Source organism: Protopterus annectens, chromosome 2.part1, assembly GCF_019279795.1.
Source record: "Protopterus annectens isolate FY-2018-M chromosome 2.part1, PAN1.0, whole genome shotgun sequence".
In the NCBI taxonomy this organism is placed as follows: domain Eukaryota; kingdom Metazoa; phylum Chordata; order Ceratodontiformes; family Protopteridae; genus Protopterus; species Protopterus annectens.
Genome location: NC_056729.1, coordinates 70,663,662 through 70,691,084, shown reverse-complemented (window position 1 = coordinate 70,691,084; position 27,423 = coordinate 70,663,662). Strand labels below are relative to the sequence as shown.

General features: G+C 39.3%; 1 protein-coding gene across 1 annotated transcript in view; it reads right to left on the bottom strand.

Annotated features, from left to right (window-relative positions):
* LOC122794820 (protein mono-ADP-ribosyltransferase PARP14-like) overlaps positions 1-27,423 on the bottom strand; it is a 634,563-nt gene that overhangs the window by 552,993 nt on the left and 54,147 nt on the right. The gene's annotated exons all lie outside the window — the stretch shown is intronic.

Sequence of the window (27,423 nt, the reverse complement as noted above, 5' to 3'; positions counted from 1 at the left end):
GCATTTATAGATTAACTGTTTCCATCATTTAACATGTTCTTACTTCACAATCAAGATGGTAATCACAGTTATTAAAAAAGTCGTAGTATGAGACACTTGGCATACATTTCAGAGACAGAGACAAACAGAAAAAGAGGCAGACATTTGTAGGAGCATAACATGCTCGCTTTTTATCCTTTATTCATTCATCGACTTGTTTCTTCAAACAGGATAATATTACTTAGCATCATGCAATGTCTATTCTATAACGATACACCTGTTACTGTCTGGCATGCACCACTACATAAAGCCATCATATTTCATGTAATCTTCAGTTCTACCAACAAGAAACTACTCATACTAAACATAACTAAATGTAGTAACACAAATGTGCACTGTATACGTTGATGAAAATTTTCTAGAACAGACAAAAGGACCTAGGAACACCAAGTGTCTATATGCAAAACAATCTAACAAAGGGATGATAGGTGGAAGACCCTACTAACCTAATGACTTCTCTTTTTCAGATCTATTGCTATCCTGAGTGCCTCACACAGATGTATATCTACCTCTGGAAAAGTAATCTCAGAGTAGTCAATAAGTATGCATTAAATTCCAGTTTCCAGAACATCAAGATTCACAGAATCACAGGTATTCCAAAATCAATGAGTCTTATGACTTTTCACACACTGCAAGTACCCCCTCTCAGGCCATACATCCTTTGTCCAGAAGGGTCATACCAGTCAACCAGTACTAAATTAACGCATACTCACCCAGTCATCTAGGTTATGTTTAAAGGAATATAGTGAATTGCACTGCCAAACATATACTTTCAGAGTTTTGGGAGGCACTGGATTATAAATATGTTCCTCTACCACATTTTACTTATCTGTTGGTGAAGATTTATGTCTATAGTTCTAGTACTGGTGGAGATCCTGGACTTGCAGAGATACAAAGAGCAAAGAGTTCCAGAACAAATGGTAAGAAAAACAGACAACTCCCATCAAAAGTCTGAAAGACACTATATAATACCCAACTATTTATAAATAAAGAAATTATGTTTAATTATTGATATTGAGATATATATATATATATATATATAGGGTCTACATTATATGTTTGAAGTTTTTAAACTTCGAGCCTCATATAACCAAACTTATATGAGCAAAGTTTTAAAACTTCGAACATATAATAAAAAAAAAAGAAAAGAAACTTACCTGAATGCTGTAATCAGGGGGGCAAGCCCCCCTGCACCCCCCACACCCTCTGCTACTTAAATATACCAACTCTGTGACCGCACTTCAGTGAAGTCAGATCACTGTATGGAATATTTCCATTTACTTGCCCCCCTGCTTACAGCGTTCAGGTAAGTTTTTTTTTTTTAATTATACGTTTGAAGTTTTAAAACTTCACTCATATAAGTTTGATTATATGAGGTTCAAAGCTTTGAAACTTCGAACATATTATATATATATATATATATATATATATATATATATATATATATATATGTGTGTGTGTGTGTGTGTGTACGTGTGTACGTATATGTATACGTGTATATATATATATATCAACAATACCCCTCAGTTGCAGCAAGCACAAACAATAGTTCATCCAATTCAAGTATCAAATTCTTCTGTTTCAGTAAGTCCACAAATAGATCGAGAAGCACAGGCTATAAAAATTTTTATTCCGAACACACAGATAAAACATAAGCGCTTTCACGGATTCAACCGCTTCATCAGACGTAACAGTTTCAGAAATCAGATTACTGATATTTAACTGAAATTCAAATACTTAATTGAATAATTGATGAATCCATTTTAAAGTGCCATTTCATAATGATTCTCATACATACAAAACATTCATATTTCATACTAATGTAAAAAACATACATAAATAATTAAAAACTCCCATAGATTTAATAAAAATATATATACATAGTATTATCTCAGTTGTCTAGCTCTCAATATAGGCTTAATAGATATCAAATCATTTAGGCCATAGCCCCTATGTGCACCTAGCCTAAATATCCATTCTAACTCTGTGCATTCGGTATCATTTGTGATGTTCCCTAGCCTTAAATTGGTATATTGTATATGTAAAATCTGAAAATGAAAAATATGAGTTGGGCCTTCCTTATTAATGTGTCGTGCTAGTGCATTATAATCTTCCTTCCTAGCTATACTATAATAGTGGTCTCTAATACGTTCTTTCAGTGTACGATTTGTTTTGCCCACATAAAACCGAAAGCACTGTGTGCAATAAGCTATATATACTAAGTTTTTAGAATTACATGAGCCATTCACTTTAAGCTCCCAAAGCCGCCTTGTTTCAGGGTGTCTATAATACCTTGACTCGTCCACGTATATACACTGCTTACAATTATTGCATTTTCTGGTCCCATCAAATCTTACTGGTAACTCCATATCTAGACCAGAACCCATTAAATTTCGATAGCAAAATTGTTGTTTCAATGTCTTATTATTTTTATATACAAATCTCGGACTATCGCCTAATAACTCTTTCATTTTATCATCCACCATTAAGATATTCCAGCATTTCCCTATGGCTTCTTCCACCTTCTGAATATTGTTACCATAAGGTATAACAATACTAAGGTCCTGTTTTCCTTTAATAGCATGTTGATTCTTCCTCTGTAAGTTATTTGAAAAATAAGGTCTAGCCTGCGAATTCCTTTGTGCAAGAACTTGTTTACAAATAGTATCAATATTATTGCTCTCATAACCTCTAGATATAAAGTCAGATTTCAATCTCGACAATTCTTCAGTTAACATCTTATCATTGCAGCATAGCCTAGATAGTCTATAAGCTTGCCCTCTGACTATGTTATTAAATACTGTTGGGTTATGCATACTACTACGATGTAAAAAATTAGGACAATAACAAGGTTTCCTGTATACGTTAGTAACAATAGTACCTTGGACCATATTGATAGAAGGTGAAAGAAGCCATAGGGAAATGCTGGAATATCTTAATGGTGGATGATAAAATGAAAGATAAAATGAAAGAGTTATTAGGCGATAGTCCGAGATTTGTATATAAAAATAATAAGACATTGAAACAACAATTTTGCTATCGAAATTTAATGGGTTCTGGTCTAGATATGGAGTTACCAGTAAGATTTGATGGGACCAGAAAATGCAATAATTGTAAGCAGTGTATATACGTGGACGAGTCAAGGTATTATAGACACCCTGAAACAAGGCGGCTTTGGGAGCTTAAAGTGAATGGCTCATGTAATTCTAAAAACTTAGTATATATAGCTTATTGCACACAGTGCTTTCGGTTTTATGTGGGCAAAACAAATCGTACACTGAAAGAACGTATTAGAGACCACTATTATAGTATAGCTAGGAAGGAAGATTATAATGCACTAGCATGACACATTAATAAGGAAGGCCCAACTCATATTTTTCATTTTCAGATTTTACATATACAATATACCAATTTAAGGCTAGGGAACATCACAAATGATACAGAATGCACAGAGTTAGAATGGATATTTAGGCTAGGTGCACATAGGGGCTATGGCCTAAATGATTTGATATCTATTAAGCCTATATTGAGAGCTATACAACTGAGATAATACTATGTATATATATTTTTATTAAATCTATGGGAGTTTTTAATTATTTATGTATGTTTTTTACATTAGTATGAAATATGAATGTTTTGTATGTATGAGAATCATTATGAAATGGCACTTTAAAATGGATTCATCAATTATTCAATTAAGTATTTGAATTTCAGTTAAATATCAGTAATCTGATTTCTGAAACTGTTACGTCTGATGAAGCGGTTGAATCCGTGAAAGCGCTTACGTTTTATCTGTGTGTTCGGAATAAAAATTTTTATAGCCTGTGCTTCTAGATCTATTTGTGGACTTACTGAAACAGAAGAATTTGATACTTGAATTGGATGAACTATTGTTTGTGCTTGCTGCAACTGAGGGGTATTGTTGATATATAATTCTTTGGCATCGTGTGTGTTCGTGTATATATATATATATATATCTATATATATATATATATATATATATATATATATATATATATATATATATATATATATATATATATATATATATATATATATATATATATACACACACACAAACACACACATATATATGAACGGGTCCACCTTGTAATTTCAAAATACTGCAATCTTGAATTTCAGTATTCCGAAACCACAAAGCTGAACCCAACCTCAACTCACTAATTCGAAAACACACAACCACGAAATTCAAAATCCCGCAATTATGCTACACATACAGTACAAACATAAACATACACAAAACTCCCCCCCACAACCAAACAAAATGCATGTAAACTACATGTAAGCAAGGGAGCAAGGCCAGCCATGCCCCCCCCAACACTTATATATTCTAACTCCGAAATCGCTCAAACAGAAAGACAAACAAAACTCAAACACACATCTTACAGTCCCTCAAACACACACATAACAGTCACAACACACACTAAACCCCTAACCAACATACTTACAAACACAAACTTACCAAAATTAAACCCAAACATCCAAATACCGCACCACCGGAAGCAGAAATTCAAAATATCTGTGCTTCGTGTTTTGAATTTTGCACTTCTGCTGGTTTCGAAAATATGAGTATTCAGCTTTGTAAGTTCGAAATACTGAAATTTAAGATTTCAGTATTTCGAATTTACAAAGTGGACCCATATGAACATATGCACACACACACACACACACACACACACACACCTGGGTCTACTTCACATCACCTAAACCCATTTGACTGACTTTCATTTCACCAAGACCAAATCGCCTAATTTTCAAAATACTGAAAACTCATTTGACTGAATCTCATTTCACTGAATTGTAAGCCATAGACATGATTTGGGCTTCCATTCACCTGTGACTTGTTTGTGATAAAAAGAATTTCTGTAACTTACAGTGCTGACTGTCAGAATAGCAATAGTCATGTAGAAAGTAGTGTTGTAGTGTTTTTAAATGTGGATATGTCTTTCTACATTTTTATAGGAAGTATCGAAAGTACTATGGCAGATGTTTTGCGCATTCCCAACAGAACTGGCTGTGTAGAGTACTGTAAGGCAAGTAAAAGATATATGCACTTTCCCCCACTGTAGTGTGATCCTGGAGTTAGCATATATAGTTGAGGGGGGGGGGGCACAGCCTCCCACTTAGTTTGGTTTTATATTGTCCGGTTTCTGTAAACAGGGTAATTAAGTAGTTTATAAGTTCTGGAAAGAGGTAGTTATTAGTGTTGTGAATATATTTATTTATGGTTTAAGGTTTAGTCTTTTGAAATTTACATTGTAAGCTTTTGGCGAAATGAGATTCAGTCAAATGAGGTTTTAGTATTTTGACAAATTAGATGATTTGGTCTCGGTGAAATGAAAGTCAGTCAAATGGGTTTTAGGTGATAACATATATATGTAGAGAGAGAGAGAATAAAATGTGTAGTTATGCATAGGTAAAACATATCTGGCTACAAGGTCATTTAGTCCAGCAATTCTTTTCCTTGCAGATTTTAACTGAATAGGTTGGTTTGTTGAATACTGAAACAGCTGAATGTTGTGTTATAGTATGCAAGCCAAGTAGGAGTGGGAATTAAAATAAAAACTTTCCTTGGTTACTGAAGTTTCAGCACTGCAGTTAAGTGTATGTGGACTCACATGTATGTATGTGTATGTATGTGTATTTTCAGGTTAAGGTTAGACTAAGGGCTATGGAACGGGACAAATTTTGTGTGTGTGTGTGTGTGTGTGTGTGTGTGTGTGTGTGTGTGTGTGTACACACACATGTCTTTTTGTCTTATTTAGTGATATTACTAGAGAAAAGGTGTTTAGCACCTTAAGGTGTAGAGTTGAGGTGAGGGCAGAGTTAGGATTGGCACATATGAGCAAGGTGGTGCAGGTATCCAGGTGTGAAATACTCACATTTATTGTTCCAAACATTCTGTGCAACTCTTGCCAACAACTATTTCTAAAGTATAGTCACAACTTAACAGTGCAACTGATTTCCAACTACCTAAATTAGTCCCTTATCCCCTTTTCTTAAAACTTCCATAATGCCATATAGATGTCTGTTACAGCATTTCTTTGTTAATATTGTTTGTTTGGCACCTTTCTGAAAGACAGTCTTCTAAATGCTGATAAAACATTAAAATCTATTCCATCAATTCCCAATGTACTCAATTTAACTTCTTCCCCACTTCTATTATTTCTTTCTCACTACCACCTTTAGCTAATGTTTTACTTGTCCTGGTCACTCTTACATTTTTTGGAGATTCCTTAGTTGCTTCTAATTTCTAATACCTTTTCCACATTTTCTTTAACTCCTACTGTATTTTCACTTACGAACTCTTTTTAATGTGGTTGCTAATAACATAGTATTATTCATCATTCCTTCCATTTGTCACTGTGATGATGTGAGGTATTGCCAGCTATCCCAGCAGAAGTACGGCAGTGGATGTGCAACATATGCCAGCATAGCTACGTGGAGTTCTGTTAAGAATTATATGTCATGTATATCAAACTGATTTGTATAGATGCTTGTGCTGAAAAACATATTTGCAAAGCTGATTCTGTTAAAATGTACCAACAGTGTGCACTGCAAATAAATGTACCTGTATGTCAGACTGTATTATAACTGTTGAAATTAACATTGTAACAGAGTTTACTGGAAGAGCAGAGGTTACTCTCAGTCCAACTAACTTTGAAAAATAGTATGAAATTAAATTACTTAATTTAGGCCATAAAGATTGTATCTTTCTGATTGCAGCCAGAGATGAAAAGTTTGTGAAAACAAGGACTATGAATCCTTGTTTTACTGCCCATAGCAGTGAACTAATTGCTACTCTGCAAGGGTGGAAGTTTGAAATTGTTTTATGACTTCCAAAAGCTGCAACAGATCTTAGCAAAGCTGTGTGTGTGTGTGTGTGTGTGTGTGTGTGTGTGTGTGTGTGTGTGTGTGTGTGTGTGTGTGTGTGTGTGTGTGTGTGTGTGTGTGTGTGTGTGTGTGTGTGTGTTACTGGCACAGCTGTGCTAAACCCTGGCAGCTTCTAGTAAAGGGAGTAGTATGGGAACCAAAGTCAGATGACCAGAAGTATGTCATGTCATTCTGTAATCCAGGACAAAAATTATGTTTTAACACTAGATGAGACTGAAGTCTCAGGGAAGTCTGTTTTTGAAACCTAACATAGAAGGATCCCTCACCTACTTCATCTTGCCTTGTGCTAGTAAGTGTCCATGGAATGGTGATTCTTTAGATGAGTCAGGAAAATATAGTAAGATTAGGTAAGTACTGTTTTTCTGTATCTGTGTGAATCTATTCATCTGTGTTATTTTAATATTTCATGTGACAAACTCTGGTGTTTATTGTAATTAGATATTCCATTTGTTCATGTTGTTTTATTATTTATTATTAAACATATTTAAACTTTTCACTGTGGCTGGTCCTTTAGAGAATATTTTTAACCTTTGAGAGTACTTATATTTGCTTGGTGACTCTCTGATCGCTCCTAAAAACCTTAGTGCATTGGCCAAACACTACCATTGGTATTAATATTAATTTCACTCAGTATAATTTGGTACTGTTGTAAGGGCCTTAGAGTAGCTGACTTTGGAGTGTCTGGTAGCAGTGTAACTACCTTATAGTCTGGGCAGAAGAGGGCATAGCTAGTAAATCTGTGCCAGCCTTTCCCAGGTGTGTGTGTGTGTGTGTGTGTGTGTGTGTGTGTGTGTGTGTGTGTGTGTGTGTGTGTGTGTGTGTGTGTGTGCACGCGCGTGTGTGTAAAAATCAAATCTGAAACAGTGTCCGCATCAACCGCTTGGAGCAGGGACACAGAGCACTGGTTTCACAGAGACAGTGGTGGGGGATTTGGCTTGGACACTCAGCTGAGGACACAACTCTACAGCTTTGCCAGTGGGGAGTGTTACTGGGGACCTGGAGAGAGACAGAAAGAGAGAAACCAGACCCCAGAGTGAGTGTGTGCCCTGTGTGCTCTAAAGGGAAATTGTGTTTGATGCAGACAGCTGCATCTGGAAATAGTGTGTGTATCCAAGTGAACCTCCCTCACCGGTGATAGTAGTGAGGATTTAATCTCCTTGATTACTGGCCCAGAGGGGGCTGTCACATATTGGTGAGCAGTAGTGACATATTAAGTGAACTTTTGTAACTGTAAGCAGCTGTCACTAATGGTGTGTGTACTCTCAGCAGCCCCAAGGTAAACATACAGAGTTTCATTTTCATGACAGTTTTTATTTATTTTTTGTTAGTTTAGTTTAGTCAGGGAAAGTAGGCAAATATGTAAGCAGAGCATTATGGCAAGCTGACAAAGATTCAGTTGGCCAAGGTGTATGAAGCCAAATGACTGGTGCATGCCAACCTAACTAAAGAGGAAATTATGTCAGCCTTAGTTCCAGCTTAGACAAACAACCAGGAGGATAATCAGTTTGGTGATGAGAATTTGCAGCCCTCAGAAACAGGACAGTTCACATTTTTCTCAGAAGACGTAAAAATCTGTCTAAAATTAAAGAGACTTGAACTGGAGGCCAAACATTTGGAATTAGAATCAGAAGAGAAACTGTGGTGTTTGAAGGTTGAAGAAAATGAGAAGCAGCAACAGGAGAGGGGGATGCTGTCTCTTTGTCACGGTCATGGAGGTAATGGGGAAGGGAATAACCAAACTTCAGAAGCAATAAAGGTAAGTACATTTCTTCCACAGTTTACAGAGGGTGATAACCTTGATAGTTTTATTCATATATTTGAAAGAGTATGTAAACAGTATAATGTTGACCAAGGGCATTGGGTACAGTTCCTGCCCCCCTTACTCCATGGTAAAGGTGTAACTGTTGTTTCTAAATTGTCTGATATTGACTGTTTAAACTATGATACAGTAAAATAATGTTTACTAGAATGCTTTAAGTTATCACCTGAAGCTTACAGAAAAACGTTTTGTTAGCATAGACGTAAGGCAGATGAAACTGTGTGAGATTATATTGCTGAGTTAAGCATTTATTTTCCTAGGTGGGTGAGTGGGTGTCAAGTCACCACTTTTGAAGAGCTAACAGATCTTCTGGTGAGGGAACAAGCCCTTAGCACTTTGCCTGACAACATGAGAATCTGGCTGGCAGACCAGGAGTGTAACTCTGCAGATGACTTTGGGAAAAAAGGTGATCTCTACCTAGCAAGCAGGGCATCACTGCACAGGAAGGAGATACCCAGTGCTGCACATGGATATAAGGGAACTGATGGTGGGCAGCTTAAACCACACCAACAGAGTCCACCAGTAACAGGGGAAGCAACTAGTTCAGTTACATGGCCAGGTTCAAGGGTTAAATGTTTTAAATGTAACCAGAGGGGCCATGTATCATACAGATGTCCATGGAAGCGAGGTAGGGAACAAAAGGTGGGGAAGCCAGCAAGTGGGAATAACAGTATGCCAGTGATAAGTTGTCTGGAGACAATAGGGATACTAAACTATCACCAGAGTTTATATCCAATCTTGGTGGATGGAAAACAGGCCACAGCTAAGAGTGACACAGCCTCTGACATAACCACTGTGAAGTCTGCAGTGGTTAAAAAGGAGCAGTACTTGCTTGGGCAGTCCACTCCAGTCACAGCTTTAGGAGGGACTCCATTCCAAATGCCTTTGATCAGGATTCACCTTGACCGAGAGGGTAAATGCAAGCATTTAGGTGTTTTGAGGATATCCATGCAGATATCTCGACAGGGAATGATTTTGATAATGAAGTACCTTGTGTGCATGCAGTTACATACAGTCAGGCTTGGAGACAGTACCAGAGACCGGGAAGACTCAGAGAGGTCCCAGACCTGAAGCCAGGACAGGTGAGGTGGCTATTTCAGGGAAGGAGCTATCCTGTAGCAGTGAGCCTGAAGGTGACCCACAGCTGCTGGTAGGTACTGATGTTCCCTTGGACAGAGTGGCTGCAAGGGCAGAGGTGAGTGGTAGTACCCAGGCTGACAGTGACACACCTCTGTCACAGGTTACCAGACTTCCTGTGGAAGGGTAGCTGGGAAGAGTCACAAAGACCAGAGTTGAGACAGGCTCAGCTCTTGGACCCTACACTAAAAGGCTTGAGGAAGGTAGCTAGGGAGGCACCTAATTCTCATGGAAAAAGGGAGGCTGTATACTGGAACAAAGGGTTACTGAACAGAGTGTGGATCTCCATGGGAGGACTACAGGGCGAGGTAATACAGCAGTTGGGAATGGTTACAGCCTACCATCTGGCACTTCTAGCAACATCACATGACATTCCTTTTGCAGGTCATATGGGCATAAAGTGTACCAAGGGGCGTAATATGCAGTACTTTTATTGGGATTGCAAGGGATGTAACAGGGTACTGCAGGACCTGTGAGCAGTGCCAAAAAGTAGACAAGACAGGAGACAAGGTCACAGCTCCTTTGATGCCTTTGACTGTGACTGAGTAGCCATTTCAAAGGGTTGTTATGGATATTGTGGGGCCTCTGAGTACCTCAAGTTCCACAGGAAGAAATATATCCTGGTGGTAGTAGATTATGCTACTAGATACCCTGAGGCAGTGGCTATGTCCTCCATTGAGGCAGAGAAGGTGGCAAATGCCTTGTTAGAGATTTTCAGCAGGGTATGTTTCCCAAGAGAAATACTGAATGACAGAGGTGCCAATTTCATGTCAGACCTGCTGGCTTGTCTGTGGCAGCTCTGTGAGATGAAGCACTTGAAGACCACCCCCTACCACTCCCGGACTAATGGTCTTGTGGAGAGGTTAAACTCTACCCTAAAGACTATGCTATGGGTATTTGCAGACCAGTTTAAGAGACAGTGGGACAAATATTTGCCCCATCTGCTGTCTGCATACAGAGAGGTAACCCAGGAATCCACAGGTTTTCCACCCTTTGAGCTGCTGTATGGGCATAGGGTGAGGGAGCCTTTACATCTGATTCATGATGAGTGGGAGGGTAAGTGTGAATCCCACAAGCAGTCTGTTGGGGCATATCTCCTAAACCTGAGGACAAGGCTTAGGGAGCTCATGGGCTGGGCCCAAGAATAGCTGGCAGGAGCCCAACAGCAGAAAAAGGTGTGATATGACAGGAATGCCTTAGCCCGAGAATATGCTGTGGGACAGCAGGTTATGGTTCTCTTTCCTGTCAGACACAATAAGGTGCAGGCAGCTTGGGAGGGACCCTTCAAAGTGGTAAGGAAGGTCTGTGATGTTAACTATATGGTAGAACTGCTAGGCAGGTGGCAGGGACACAAATTGTACCATGTTAACATGATGAGACCTTACCCTGATAGGGGGGCCCTGGTGCTGAGTTTTTGCAGTGGATGGCAGGAGGAGTCTGAGGGGGACCTAAGGTTACATCAAGCCAGCTAGCAAAATGCCAAGTAACTAAGGTAGTACTTAGGTTGCAGGCACATGACATGACAGTGCAGCAGGGTAGTGGGGTTAGCAATGCCAATGCAGACAGGTTCTCAAGACAGGGCATGGGTTAATGTATTCTGAGACAGGCTCATGTCTCTCAAGCAACGTTTCTTAAGGGGCACTTTAAAAACTAACTTGAGTCTTCAAAGGCAGAAGAGATATGACAATGTGAGGTACTGACAGCTATGCCAGGAGAAGTACGGCAGTGGATGTGCAACATATGCCACCATAGCTAGCTGAAGTTTTGTTAAGAATTGTGTGTCAGTTGTGTATCAAACTGATTTGCACAGATGTTTGTGTTGAAAAATGTACTTGCAAAGCTGCTTCTGTTAAAATGTACCAACAGTGTGTCCTGCTGGACAGCAAAAGAAATAAGCCTGTATGTCAAACTGTACAACTACTGAAATTAACACTATTACAGAAGATACTGGAAGAGAAGAGGATAATCTCAGTCCAGCTAATTTTGAAAAATAGTAAGAAATTTATTTTTTTTAACTTAGGCTGTAAAGATTGCATCTACAGTTCGGATTGCAGCCAAAGATGAAATGTCTGTGAAAACAAGAACTAGGAATCCATGCTGTATTGTCTGTTACAGTGAACTAATTGCTATTCTGAAAGAGTGGAAGCTTGAAATTGTTTTATGACTTCCATAAGCTGTAACAGATCTTAGCAAAGTTCTGTGTGTGTGTGTGTGTGTGTGTATTACTGACACATCTGTGCTAAAACCCGTCAGCTTCTAATATGGGGGGTAGTATGGGAACCAGTCAGATGACCAGATGTTTGGGATGTCATTCTGTAATCCAGGACAAAAATGATGTTTCAGTACTAGGTGAGACTGACATCTCAAGGCAGTCCGTTTTTGAAACCTGACATAGAAGGATCCCTCACCTACTGCACTAGTAAGTGTCCATGAAATAGTAATTCTTTACATCAGTCAGGAAAACATAGTGTGATTAGTTAAGGACCATTTTTCTGTTATCTGTGTGAATGTATTTATCTGTGTTATTTTAATATTCCCTGTGACTGGAACTATAGATATTCCACGTTTTCATGTTCTTTTATTATTTACTATTAAATATATTTAAACTTTTCATTGTGGCTGGTCCTTTAGAGAATATTTTAACCTTTGAGAGTACTTATATTTGTTTGGTGACTCTGTGGTCACTCCTGAAAACCTTACTGCATTGGTCAAACACTATCACTGGTATTAATATTCATTTCACTCAGTATAATTGGGTATCCTTGTAAGAGCCTTAGAGTAGCTGCTCTTAGAGTGTCTGGTGGCAGTGTAACTACCTTATAGTCTGGGCAGAAGGGGACATAGCTAGTAAATCTGTCTCAGCCTTTCCCAGGTGTGTGTGTGTGTGTGTGTGTGTGTGTGTGTGTGTGTGTGTGTGTGTGTGTGTGTGTGTGTGTGTGTGTGTGTGTGTGTGTGTGTGTGTGTGTGCGTGTGTGTATATATATATATATATATATATATATATATATATATATGTGTGTGTGTGTGTGTGTCCGCGTATCAAATCTCAAAGATCTCAAAGAGTATGTGTGTCAGCTGCTTGGAGCAGGGACACAGAACACTGGTTTCACAGAGTCAGTAGTGGAGGACTTGGCTTGGACACACACAGCTAAGGATTCAACTCTACAGCTTTGCCACTGGGGAGTCTTACTGAGGACCTGGAGCGAGACAGAGACAGAAACCCAGAACCCAGACTGAGTGTGTTCCCTGTGTGTTCTTAAGAGAAATTGTGCTCGATGGAGACAGCTGCATCTACAAATACTATGTGTATCTATTTTTGTTCCAAGTGAACATCCCTCACCAGTGTCAGTGGTGAAGGTTCAGACTCCTTGATTACTGCCCTGGGGGGGGTCCCAGTCACATAGGTTGTTTCCCACACCAATACTGCCATTATTTCTACTGTTTTTAACAAACTCTGATGTTTTCTCATAAGCTCTTGATTCTGGCACCCTGTTGTTTTATGCACCTTTGTCCCTACTTCTGAAGTTGTTTTGCTTCTTCCTTGAATTCTGTGCATAGTACTTTATTCTTTAATATTTCCTTTTAATACAAAGCACAAATCTTACCAATTCTAAAAAAAAGTCTCACACAGATGGTTTTTCCACAGCAGGTGTTCTTTTTTTTTTCCCTTTTCCCGGACTACAGAACTCATCTTGACAACTTCTTCCCACCTTCTTCCTTTGTACTTCTTACATTTATCTCTGCTGCTTTACAGTTAGAAAAGGCAATCTAAATCACCTTACTCTTACCCTTATTGTGCTACTCACAAAACTGCTATCAATCAATGTTTAATTTTCCCCACTTTTGGAGGTCCCCCTGTTCTTCATACTTTCTTTATACTTCTTTAGCTATTTGTACATACAAGACCGTTTTTTGACTTTCTGCCCTGCTTTATTAAATAAATGGTGACTGAATTTCCCTACCTAGATATTACAGCAATTTATTTGTAAAAAGTCTCCCAGTCTCCTATATAATTCTTGTCTTTCTTATTTTTGCTGAGGCATTTTTGATGCATAACGTGCATCTCTCCAGTCATGAATAATTTAACATTGGGATGTTTGCCAGAATGTAATGGAAATCATAAAGATTTCATTGATGAGTTTTTAATGGGATATTTGGGTTTAAAAGCACATGATTTTATCAAAATGGGGTTAGATGATTAGATACAGCTCCAATTCAAATCAAAAGAAAGCCAGTGAATACAGCAGAACTATGAGGTAAGAAATTCCCTTTTCCCATACCTCCAAGGTCACATGATCTCAAGGTTAGGATATTTACAAATGCAGGGTATTGGGGATGCAAGAATGCTTGCCCCTCTACAAAAATGCTTTTTTACAGAAAGTTGACATTGTGTGCTGTCAATTTTATTTTTTATTATGCTGTTTGTTGTTTGCTGGTTTGCGGAACTGCTATGGATCTACTTCTAAACTCACCTGGCCATAAAGTATTTGCATGACACATAGTTCTCTGCAGCTAAGTATTAGTACATGTAAAGCTATAAATCTCACATACTACACCACACACATACATACACAAATAAAGAGCAACATCTTAAGAATAGAAAATAGTAGAATGCCTTTAACAGTCTGTTGATTAATACAAAATGCAGGATGTACCCTTAAAATGTGTCAAGGGAATTGTGCCTGTAAGAGTTCACAAAACAAATCAGTCAGGCAATTAACTGCACCAGTTACATAATGAGACACCAACCTACTCTGCATTGTATAAAAAATGTTGTCTGTTCAGAGAAAACCAGGAAGCAAGTTCCTCAGTTGGAGGTTCATTGTGAGGTAAAGCAGAAACTTTGCCCAAAGGTCTAGCACTTATGGAGTCTGAGAGCTCAGTCAGGGCTAACTGTGGATATGGCCAGAAGAAAAAGACAGTTAAATACTTTTTTGGGCTGCTGAAGCTGAAGGACAGGCCTGCTAGGGCCTACAAATGTACTTACAAAAAGAGCAGCCTGTGGCTGGAGAGGCTGTTGTCTGAAACATTATGGTGGACTATACAGCCTGGTGTAGGGGTACTATACTCAAAGTGTAAATACTGTATAACACAGTTTGAATTACTTCTTTCCGTTTTTCTTCTGCTAAGAATTAATAAATAAGTGTCTTAACAACTGTGCTTGTAGAAATGGTGTGTACAAGAACAGCTTTGGCCACCTTGCTATACACCTACTGCCAGTACAGCACAGGAGTCTGCACAGATATTTACATGAATGGATAACAAAGAAACAAAGGAGCCAAAATAGAAGAAGGTAAGTGAGACTGTTAGAAAAATGCATAATAGCAATATGCATGCTTAGTGCATTAAAGGCTTAAAAGCTTTAATACATTTATTCTGTTCGTGTTGTATGAATCTGCACAGCTACTACAGACATTTCGATTCTGCTTCTGTCATGGAAATATTTCCAGCTATGATTCTGCTTATGCCATGAAAATTATGTCCAGCTACTAGAAACTTGATAAGAGACATCTTATTCTGCTTGTGCCATGTGCAAATGTCTAGCTGTTAGAAGCTTTGATAGAGAGAAGAATAGATGTTTGAAAACTTAACCGTAGTCAGCATTACTTGCACCGAAGCTAGAAATGTACCTTGAATATAGACAAAATGTAACACATATATTAGAACTGTACAATGGAAGAATTGAAGAACCAAGGGGGGCTAAAATAAGCCCAAGGCCAGGTTGTTTTTCAGGTTGTTTTTCTCAAATGTTTTTGCAAGGCAGCAATAATCTGACTATGCCAGCAGTAAATCTAAGTAACATTTTCTGTGTAACATACAGAAAGCTGTGTCCGGCTACGTCAGCAGTGATTCAGTAACATTTTCTGTGTGGCTTGAAGAGAACTGTACAAGAATAACATATTGATCTCCAGAAAGTTAGACAAATCTTGTATCTACATGCTTTGTCTCCTTGCTGCAAGTAATAAAGGATGCCTTGCTTGAACCTAACGTGCATTGGTCTTTGAAGTTTTTCTTTTACAGAGACCCACAGAGCAAAGAAATGGTAAGTACAAAAAGTGAGATAAATAATGAAAATTCATAGCTGTAAACCCATTTCTGTCAAAGGGGAATAGGAAGCTAAAGAAAAAAGATAACTCTCATGATGTTTGTTCAGAGGAAAAATTGCAGCAAAAGAAGAGTTTTGTCTACAACTACGCTTCATAGGAAAAGATGCAGAAAAAGTTGTAGGGGCAGCATTTTTGCGAGAAGGTATACCTTCCACCCGATGATAAGTTAATATAAAAAGTTATCCCTGAGTTAATGGACTTACAGGTAAGTCAGATAAACTTAAAAAAAAATCATGGGAAGATGATACATCAGTTAGGGCAAGAGAGACTATAACCAAGATTATAGGGGAGAATAACGAAGAGTATAGCTCAATTACTTCTTACCCATTTCAATTTAAAAAACAAACTCTTACATAGAGTTATTAAAAAGAGAGAAAAAAATTTATATCAATTTCTAAAACTAAAACCTTATAGAGCATTAGTAATGAAGCTAACAAACAGTCATGTATTAGGAGGTAACCTGCGGCTACATAAAACTAAGGCAACAATACTAGCAAGATTGTTGATTAAGAGATCACTCGACGCCGTAAAAATCTACTGCCAATCAATAGTGGAATATCCACTGTGGTGACCCCTAACTGGGAAAATATGAAAGAATAGAACTCAGCACTTCAGCTTGTTTTTTTTTACATTACTCTTTGTCTAGTTTGCTTTCTAATTTATCTATCTTTATGTATAATTCACTGATGTTACTTAGTATAGCCTGTATGTCTTTTTTCATAGTGCTGTCTTGTACACTGGGCTTAGAGTAGCTCATTCTGAGATGATTAGGTCTTTCTAGTTTTCTTGCCAGGAAAAAAACAGTTAAGAGAGTTTTTACTGATAAATGGATTGAATGTTGTAAACTGTATAAGCACCAAAAAAAAACACAATAATGAACAGATACAAATTTATTCAAAAAACTTCAGAACAGTAAGCTCTTTCGTCTGTAGTAAGACTTCATCAGACTGATTGAAAAAAACTAACTCAGAACCAATCAAAACAGTTCAATTAAACAATTACTGCCTGTGCCCATGCTTAACATTTTTTTCTCTTTAAACATATCTTAAAATTTTCCCTGTCATTCAGCCCTGGAGGGTTGGTTGCTGGCATCTAACCTCAGTTGCCAGCAATACTCCCTCCAATCTAATTCCTCTTCAGCATATAATCTAAACTTCTAAAACTTGTTCAAGAACCAAAAACTCAGGGGAACCTCTATATTTAGTTAAACAATAATTCTTTCCCCGTGTAACACTCATATCTGCTTTCTCTATGGCATGCAAATAGGGTTGCCACCTTTTAAGCAGGCCAAAGTGGGACATGGGGGTGTGGCCAATATGACACTGGCCATACCCTCTACCATGACGTCACCGCCAGAGTGGTCAAGGAGATGCTGTTATGGGTACGACGGATGGCTACTGGAGATCCAATGTCTGTCTACCTGGGATGACATGCTTGACAAGCCATGCTGCTTCGCAAGGGACGGCTTGCACCTGTCACCCCTGGGCTTCCGGATATTGGCAAAGGCTCTTGCCACCCCCATAGTGCCTTTTTTAGGCAAGGCTCAAATGATAAACCTACCGCCCTAGAAAACAAAAATGGAAAAAACTAAGGGTAATGCTGCTCAATGCCAGAAGTCTAAACCTCAAGATGCACGCCCTCGAAGCCCTCCTCAGTATGGAGAACATCAATGTCTGTGCTGTGACTGAAACCTGGTTCAAGGCTCCTGAGAGCACCCCAGCACTATCAGGTTATACCTCATATCATGCGTTCCGGCCCCAAAATCCGGACCGAACCACAAAAGGAGGGGGAGTATCCATATTCATAAAGGATACCCACACCTTCAGGTTAGTGGCAACGCACGAAGCATCGGAGACCATCCAGGTGCAATTAACCATAAGTAAAACTGCCCTACAGTTTGTAGCATGCTACAGACCACCCTCTCAAACTCAGGAACCCCACACAGCCTTCCTGAAGACACTGGAGAGTATGAATGTCTTTCCAAACACCATCATATTGGGTGACTTCAACTACCCAAACACAGACTTGGAACATTACTCAAGCCCCAACACCCTAGCCCAAAGGTTCCTGGAGTTCATAAACTCAAATGCTATGGAACAACTAGTCACCATTCCCACAAGAGGAGAAAATATACTAGACCTGATCATCACAAACATGGGGACAAAATGCTCCACACCGGAAGTATATCCCTCATTGGTGAGATCAGACCATAAATTAATCTCACTGGAGCTCCACATCCCGCCCCCACCCCCAGCAAAAAAAGACCACAGTGAAGAACTTCTCAAAAGCAAACTTCACACTTCTTAAGACTGGAGTGGTATCCTTCAAGGCCCCTGAGCCAGTGGAAACCACAACCCACGCTGCTGAAACCCTTACAAATGCCTTCTACGAGCACCTCCAGAAATGTATGGATCAAGCAATCCCTAATAAAATCAAGACCCTTTCCACCAAAGGCAGGCGCCCGGTCTGGTGGACCCCAGCCATAAACAAACTCTACAACAAGAGGAGAAAGCTACTACATGACAGAGCAAAATTCCTAAAAGGGAAGGCATCTCTGATCAATACTAGCAAAAAACTACGATCACTCATAAAATCATCCAAGGCCAACTTTGAGAGAAAAATCGCTAAAGACACAAAAGACAATCATAAGGCCTTCTTTAGCTATGTTAGAAACCTGGGTGGAAACTCCCAGATATGCTCAGAATTAGTCCAAAATGATACAAAAATTACTGAACCCACAGACATTGCCAACATACTAGCAGACAGGTTCAGTGCAAATTTCTCCCCTCTCTCCCCCCCAAAAGGAGAAATATCTATCCCAGCAGAGTGTAGCCTCCCAAACATCTTAGATGCCCAGGTGAGAGCTGCTCTCTCTAAATCAAAAAACACAGCATCAATGGGACCGGACGGTGTCCCCGGCTGTGTGCTACACGAACTCAATGAGGAACTAAACCCACAAATAAGGCTGCTGTTTAATTTTAGCCTTACTACAGGATACGTACCCAAAGAATGGCGTACGGCAACTGTGGTCCCACTCCACAAAGGCGGTGCTTCTACGGGCCCTGGAAATTACTGCCCCATAAGCTTGACGAGCCTTGTCTGCAAAGCTATGGAGAGGATCATAATGGAACTCATAAATAAAGACATTGGGGACCTACAGACACTGGATCCTACCCAATTTGGCTTTGTCAAGGGCAGATCCTGCCGCTTGAACTTGGTCGACTTTTGCGAAACAGTCACTAAGGCCATTGATGAGGGTAAGGCAGTTCACATAGCCTACCTTGACCTAGCAAAAGCGTTCGACACAATACCCCACTCGGGCATCATAGAAAAGCTCACCAGCTTAGATGTAAACCCATTGTCACAAGATGGGTTGCAAACTGGCTCAAGGACAGAACCCACAGGGTTAGAGTTGCTGGTGCCATGTCAGACTCTAAGCCGGTCACGAGCGGTGTCCCACAGGGCTCAGTCCTGGGCCCCCTCTTGTTCGGCATTTATTTTTCTGAAGTGCAGGCAAACATAGGGGGATTGATGCTGACAAAATTTGCAGATGACTGCAAACTGGGCACCATAATTGACACTCCATCAGACACAGACATCCTCCAGAGAGGTCTCATAGAAATGGATAACTGGTGCCAGAGCCATGGCCTTAAGCTAAATGCCAAAAAATGTACAGTCATACCCTTTGGGAAAAACAAGGTAACCCCTAATTACCACATAGGTGGTAATCCATTAAACACGGAAGAAGTTATCATGGACCTGGGGACCCAAGTTGACAGTAACCTCTCTTTTGACACTCACATTGCCAAAGTGGTTAGAAAGACCTTCTACATTGCCCACCTGATCATGAAGGGATTCACATCCAGATCAGGAGAGGTCATTGTACCCCTGTACTCTTCACTTATCAGACCAATGATTGAGTACAACGCCCCATTCGGAATGTACCTTACTCGACACCTGCAGCAGTTGGAAAGACCCCAAAAGTTCCTCACCAAAAGGATAAAGGGGCTCAAACATATGTCATACGCTGCCTGACTGAAGAAACTCCAGCTCTATTCAGTCGCATACCGTCTGCTCAGAGGTGATCTGTGCCTGACATACAAGGCCATGTCCAACCCGGAATTAATGGACATGCTCCACCTCAAAAAATCCAAATCCACCAGAGCCACAAGAGCAAGAGACTTAAACCTCAACACGGATATAAATAGGACGTGCTGGAGGGACAGATTCATCACCCAGAGACTCCCTACACTATGGAACAGAATCCCAGTCCGTGTGAGGTAGAGCCCCTCACTGACTCTGTTTAAGAGAAATCTTGACGAGTGGATGGGAGATCGTAGGTTTACCCAGGGAATCATCTCTGTGTCACTGCTGGACAGAGGCACAACAAACTAATGGGTATAGTATTCTCATCCTACGGGGTGGTGAAAGCCACACACACTCTGGCTAGGCTTATAAATGCCCTAGGGCAGATAGCCTAGTATGAACCTATGAACCTATGAGTGGCTAGCTGATTGGTGGGAGTAGCAGCTGGATGGATGAATGACTGGATGGATGGCTTGATGGATGGATGGCTGATGAATGGATGCATGGCTGGATGGATGGCTGGCTGCATGAATGGATGGATGGCTGGCTGCATGAATAGCTGGGGGCTGGATGGATGGTTGGCTGGAGTAGCTAGTTGGTTGGTAGGAGTAGCTTGATGGAAGGATCCCTGACTGGATGGATGACTGGCTGCATGGATGCCTGGCTGGCTGGATGGAGGATGGCTGGCTGGTGGAGGAGGATGGCTGGCTGGATGGAGGAGGATGGCTGGCTGGCTGGCTGGCTGGCTGGAGGAGGATGGGTGGCTGGCTGGAGGAGGAGGAGGGCTGGCTGGCTGGAGAATCGCTGGATGGATGGATGGATGGATGGATGGATGGATGGATGGAGGATGGCTGGCTGGCTGGCTGGCTGGAGGAGGATGGCTGGCTGGCTGAAGGAAGAGAATGGCTGGCTGGTTGGAGGAAAAGAATGGCTGGCTGGCTGGCTGGCTGGCTGGCTGGCTGGAGGAAGAGAATGGCTGGCTGGCTGGCTGGAAGAAGAGAATGTCTGGCTGGCTGGCTGGAAGAAGAGAATGGCTGGCTGGCTGGCTGGAAGAAGAGAATGGCTGGCTGGCTGGAAGAAGAGAATGGCTGGCTGGCTGGCTGGAAGAAGAGAATGGCTGGCTGGCTGGCTGGCTGGAGGAAGAGAATGGCTGGCTGGCTTGTTAGTAAAAAAAAAAATAAATAAATAAAAATCTTGGTCATTTTTTTAGCGGCTGTAGAAGCTCTTAAAACAAATGCTCCTACAGCCGCCATCTTTGCAGGGCTCTTCCTGCCCCAATCCCCACCTCTTTCGTGAATTGCACCCAATTGCAGCATGAATTAAAGCACCCGGACCTAACAGGCAGCAGCTTTGCCTGCAGGTCTGGGTTGGTGACATAACTGAATTGCTGTGAAAAAGCTGGAAGTAATTGCGACCTTTCCACGGCAATTCAGTGCGATCACAAAAACGGGACTTTTCAGGTCCCCACTACTTGATACAGCGGGCAACGGGATAAGGTGGCTTAACCCATGAGTGTCCCGCTGACAACATGACGGGTGGCAACCTTACATGCAATTGGTCATATATCCTGCGGTTCAATTCTCTTCTGGTTCTCCCTACATAATATACAGGACAAGGAGGGCAAATAGATAAATATACTATATACTTAAATTTGCATGTATAAAAACCTTTTATAAAAAATGTCATGTTATTAATCCTAAGATTATTAATAACCAATTTCAAAATGTCACAATACCTACAATTAAAACATTAAAATGTTCCCTTTATACCTTCCTTATAGCAATGTCTTTTGGCTTTTCCTTGTTAGGGGTCACCACAGCGGATCACCAGTCCGCAGATTGATTGGCAGTAGAGTTTTTACAGAGTCGAGCTGCCAGCCCAGAGCCCAGCCTTCACAGAAGGCAGACACACATGCATCTACCTGCATGTCTTTAAAGCTCACTTAACTGCAGGACAAGAATCAAACCAGAGAGCCTCATGCTGTGAGGCGACAACCCTAAAAACTGCACCACCGTGGCTCTTTTTACTTTCCTTATAATTCCTATTATTCAACTTGGCCTGAAAATTTTTTTAAATTTCTCCCTCTTTTGTTTACAAAAACAGTACCTCCCCAACTACTACTTTCACATCAGGAAAACTACTTAAAAATGTTCAATTCTCTCCTATAATTTATTTTATTTGGTTCCCATCTAGGGAGTATTGAAATAACATCCCCATTACATAATTATTCCAGTTATTTTTCTTCACTACTAAAGTTGCACTATCCTTAGTTTTGAGAGAATTGCTGACCTCTTCAAAGTTTTGCCTGACCATCTCTTTTGGGTAACCCCCAGCCATCAACTTAGAACATAGAGATGCCCCTTCTTTTTCTAAATACTTCATCACTGTCAGTTAGATCACTTATCCTTTTCAACTGCCATTTTATTATATTATTTTATACCTAAAGGATACATGCTACCAAAATCTAAACAGGAATTATTTTGTACTTCTTCCTTATATGTTTTGGTTTTTAATTCATTCCCTTCTTTAAAAACCTCAACATCTAAATAATGTACATTACTTAAACTATCAGTAATAGATAGAGAGACGAGATTGCGTTGGTTTGGACATGTGCTGAGGAGGGATGATGGGTATATTGGGAAAAAGATGCTAAGGATGGAGCTGCCAGGTAAGAGGAATAGAGGAAGACCTAAGATAAGGTTTATGGACGTGGTGAGAGAGGGCATGCAGGCGGTTGGTGTGACAGAGCAAGATGCAGAGGATAGGAAGAAATGGAAAGAGATGATCCGCTGTGGCGACCCCTAACAGGAAAAGCCGAAAGAGAATGATGATGATGATGACTTAAACTACAATAGGAAGTACATTTTAAATAACCACAGGCAGAATTTAGGTGTCGAATAAATAATGATAAATTATTCAAACTACCTCTCCACACTAAAAAGAGGTAGTCAATAAAACAACCATAACATAAAACTTTTTTATAAAATGTGCTATTTTTAATGAACTCCTTCTCCCAACTTACCATAAAAACATTGGCATAACTGCCTTCAGACTTGCTGGCGAAAGTGCTGAATCGGTTTGGATTCAATAAACCTGTGTTTGGAAATACCTGTTTTGTGGACTCCCTTCTTCTATTTTTGTGCTTCCTAAAAAATCTATTGTCCTGCAGTATACAATTAATTTTTTCTTACATAAGAATCTCTGTTTAAAACAACAAGAGCATGTCCCTTATCTGCTTTAGTAATTAAAACGTTACCATCATTTTTCAAACTTCCTAAAGCTGCATGCTCTTCACTATTCAAATTAAAAAAAAAACGTACCCATGGGCCTGTTACACAGCAATTCTCTTACTCGTCTCTCTGCAACTGTTAAAAAAAGCTCCCGATTCAGGCCTCTGTGGTGGATTATACGTGCTCAGATTATTTACATTACATTTATCCTGTTTAAAAATAAACTTCAGATTTAATTTTCTTATATAGTCCCTTAGACTATTCAAAATGTCACAAATTTCTGCTCTCGCTACAGGCACAAAAGTCCAGCCCTTCAGTACTTGAACATCATTATAATCTAACGTCCTTTGCGAAAGGTTAACTATTTTAAAGTCAAAATCAGTACAAATACCCTTTATCTCTGCACACACTTTTTCTCCCTCTCCATCTTTGATTGCTGTTGTGATATTGCTTGCCTTTTCCCTGCTTCTCTGCATTCTGAACAGCTGCCACCTGCACCCATGTATGCTCACCCATTCCAAAATCCTGATAAACATTTGCAGGCTGAAAAAAATGGGAAACTATCATTTTATGAACAATACCACAAAGGCGGTTGAAATGGAATACTTTTGATTTCAGTGCTACAAGAATGCCATACACCCTAAAGCGCTTCCTCATAGACTATAAACATAATACATAGAAGGGAGATTCATTATTTATTTATTGAAGTTGTATTTCATATTCAAAGAATTTTCTGCTACATGGGGATCGTTCTTTTAAGTATATGGGTTAAGTGCTCGTAATCTATGAGGAAAGGATTTATGTTGTATGGAGTTCTTGCAGCACTGAAATAAAAAATATTCCACTTCAACCACCTTCATGGTAGTGTGAGTTTAGTTGTAAAACTCTTATCATTTTCCTTTTCTCATGAAACCCTTGCCTGTGGGTTTACCATGATTCAAACCCTCTGCTTCCTTCCAAGCCAAATGCATCAACCTCCTTACTTCCACATTTGCTTCTGACAAATCAGAAGACACCTGGTTGCCAACAAATGGTTCAACACTGTTGACTGCTACTGTCTTGACGGCCCTCATTTCTTGGATACACCACACACTCTTCATAGCACGGTCTCTCTCAAACTTTTTTAAACTTTCTTTTTTTCAAGATCTCATTTTCTTTTATCAATTTGTCTTGTATAAGACAAAATTTAGTATCAAAGTTCTTAACCGTAGTTTCTTCTTTAAGCTTAAAATAACTCACTTTAATGGAATCACTGAGCTCATGAACTTTCTGGTTGTAGTAACCAATCAGAATCACCATATACTCCATACTGGTCTTTTGGTTGAGCTCAATCCACTTATCAGAATCACCATATACTCCATACCGGTCTTTTGGTTGAGCTCAATCCACTTATCAATGAGTTCCTTCGGCAAATCATGACCAATCAGCATCTTATTGATCCTCAGCCCTTTCGGCACTTTTCTGGCTGCAATACTACTCTCAAAAATTCAAATGTCCCATTGCAAGCACTTTAACTTTATCAGATCCTTCTCTGAAAGCACAAAGTACTCAGAAAGGCTAATGTCTGTTTCTCCAACTTTAGAACCAACAGCATCTCCAAACAGGTTGAAAGGGACAGCCAAACAATCTGTCAGAATTTCATCTCTGTGTGTTCAAAACACCAGTCCAGATATGCCAACAGATAAAGGATTACCAGCAGTCTTGTGCAATGTACTTACATTGCCTTCTTGATTGAGAACAATGGAGCCATTAGGTATATCATGCGGTGTGAACAGTGATGGCAAATCCATAAAACTCGATTCGGATTGACTACTCATCTTAGATCCAATCTGTAAAAACAACTTCTACTGATAAACAGATTGAACACTGTATAAGCACAAAAAAATAAATAAATAAATAAATAATAAATATATACAAATTTATTCAAAAACTTCAGAACATCCAGAAAGTACTTTCATCATCAAACTAAAAGAAATATGTGGTGGCTGTACTAACCAAACGGGGTACATACCCTTTAAACTTAACCTCATATAAATCAATTTCAATTTTTAACCATGATTATAAAGTACTTATGTCTATTCTAGTTAAGAGAATGACTAAGGTGATGCCAAAACTCACAGATATAGATCAGTGTGGTTTTGTGGAGAGAACTCAAACATTTGACAACATTAACTGAATGATAATGATCCAGAGGGAAGCAGAGTGCAGAACCAATCTATTATTACTGGCGGGTCTTCAACATAAGTCATTTAACAGAGTCAGTTGGATTTTATGAATAGGGCAAAGTCAGCATTTGCATTTCATCACTGAATAATTGGGTTAATTATGAAGATATATGAAGGGTCACAGGCAAGAATTAATGTAGGAGGATTCCGATCTGACAAGCTGTGTTTGAAGAGAGGAATCAGGCAAGAGTGAACCCTCCACTTTCCTATTTGCCTTACACTTAGAACTGCTGGCAAAAAAACATAAGGGACTCATAAATTTTACGGTATAACTAGTATGTTACTAAAAAAAAAAAAAAAAAAAAAAAACATTCCTTGCAGATGATATTATTTTGTACTTAAGTCCAGAAAAGGATATTCCAGTGTGGTGGAACCATTTTAGTAGTTTCAATTTTTTCAGGATATAAAATAAATGAAAAAAAAGAAAAACATCAGAGGTAAACTAAGTCTTCACACACTAATTTGTTCACTTCAGCAATACCTATACTTATGGGGACATGACAAGAGAAAGCACTTGGGTGCTTGGATTAAAACAAGACTGTTATGACAGCTAAGAATATGTATGTAGGAAGAGACTACAAAATAAAAAAAATGACCAGTTGGAAGTTGTTGACAATGGATATGGATCATAAGGTACAAGCAATGAAATATTTTCTAATCTCTTTAATATTATATATAAGTTAGGCATATTTTTTATCACTCACAGAAGTTGTGGACCATAATCAGTACAGAAATTTCAGAATTTCTTTGGAAGGGAATGAGGCATGAGTTAAGTGTGATAAGTTGTTTTTCAGAGCAATGATTACCAGATTTGAAGGGATATTTTAAAGTTACAGAGTTAAAGTTTATGCATAACAAAAGCAGAAGACTACAATCAAAGTGGAAAGAAATTATACTGAAATGGGGGAGAGGTCACAAAGTAAGCAGAGAGTAGGATTTTAGATTCAGGTCCTTAACAAGAACAGTAACAACCACAAATAATACTATATTAACAAAACAGATGAACAAATTCTGAGAACTAAACCAACCTGAGAAAGGTGAAAGGAGATTTTACCAAAAGGGATCACTACAAGGACTTCCAAAGATGGCTGCACTTTGAGTAACAGATTAATTCTAGCTCTCCCAGTGTGAAAACAGAAACTCAGGAGAGTCAGTAGACTTGTACTTCTGCGTAAATTTCAGTGACTGGCTAGTAAGTGCATTGCCTGGATGCTAGCAAAAAAAGAAATTCAGAGTACCCGAATGAAAATCAATCATACAAGGTGAGAAAAAAACACTGACTGGGAAGAATTTTGCAGCTGTTAAGTAAAAAGCACTGCAAGCTCCAGCTTTGATAAGACATGACTTCCAATAACCTAGAGTAGAAAATAAGCCAAATGCACTCAGAGCTGATTAAAACAAATGAAACACTGACTGAGTATATCAACTCAAACAACAAAAGGCTGAAAAAATGGAAGAAGCTTTAAACAGATATTCAGATGAGGAGATAAAACTTCAAAAATCAGAGATAGAAATGAAGAAAAGGCTGGCTGAATATGAAACTGCTCAAGAAGAGTTACAAAAAATAATAGAATTAGAGGACAGAGCACATAGGAAAAACCTGAGATTTTCTGCTGTACCAGAAGCTAGAAGGAACAGACTGTATTAATTTTATGAAAGCACAAATAAGCAAATGGACTAGTATTCCACAGCAGGAGTTGTTAATTGAAAGGGCATATAGTGTGTATGCTCCATACCTGGCTATGAGAAAGCAACATAGAACTGTAATAGGAAAGATGTATTCCTACCAGCAGGAAAAGCTGATTCTGACAAAATTGTGGTAGAAGGACAAAGTACTAAAAGTGGGATATAACAAGAGTGTTTGT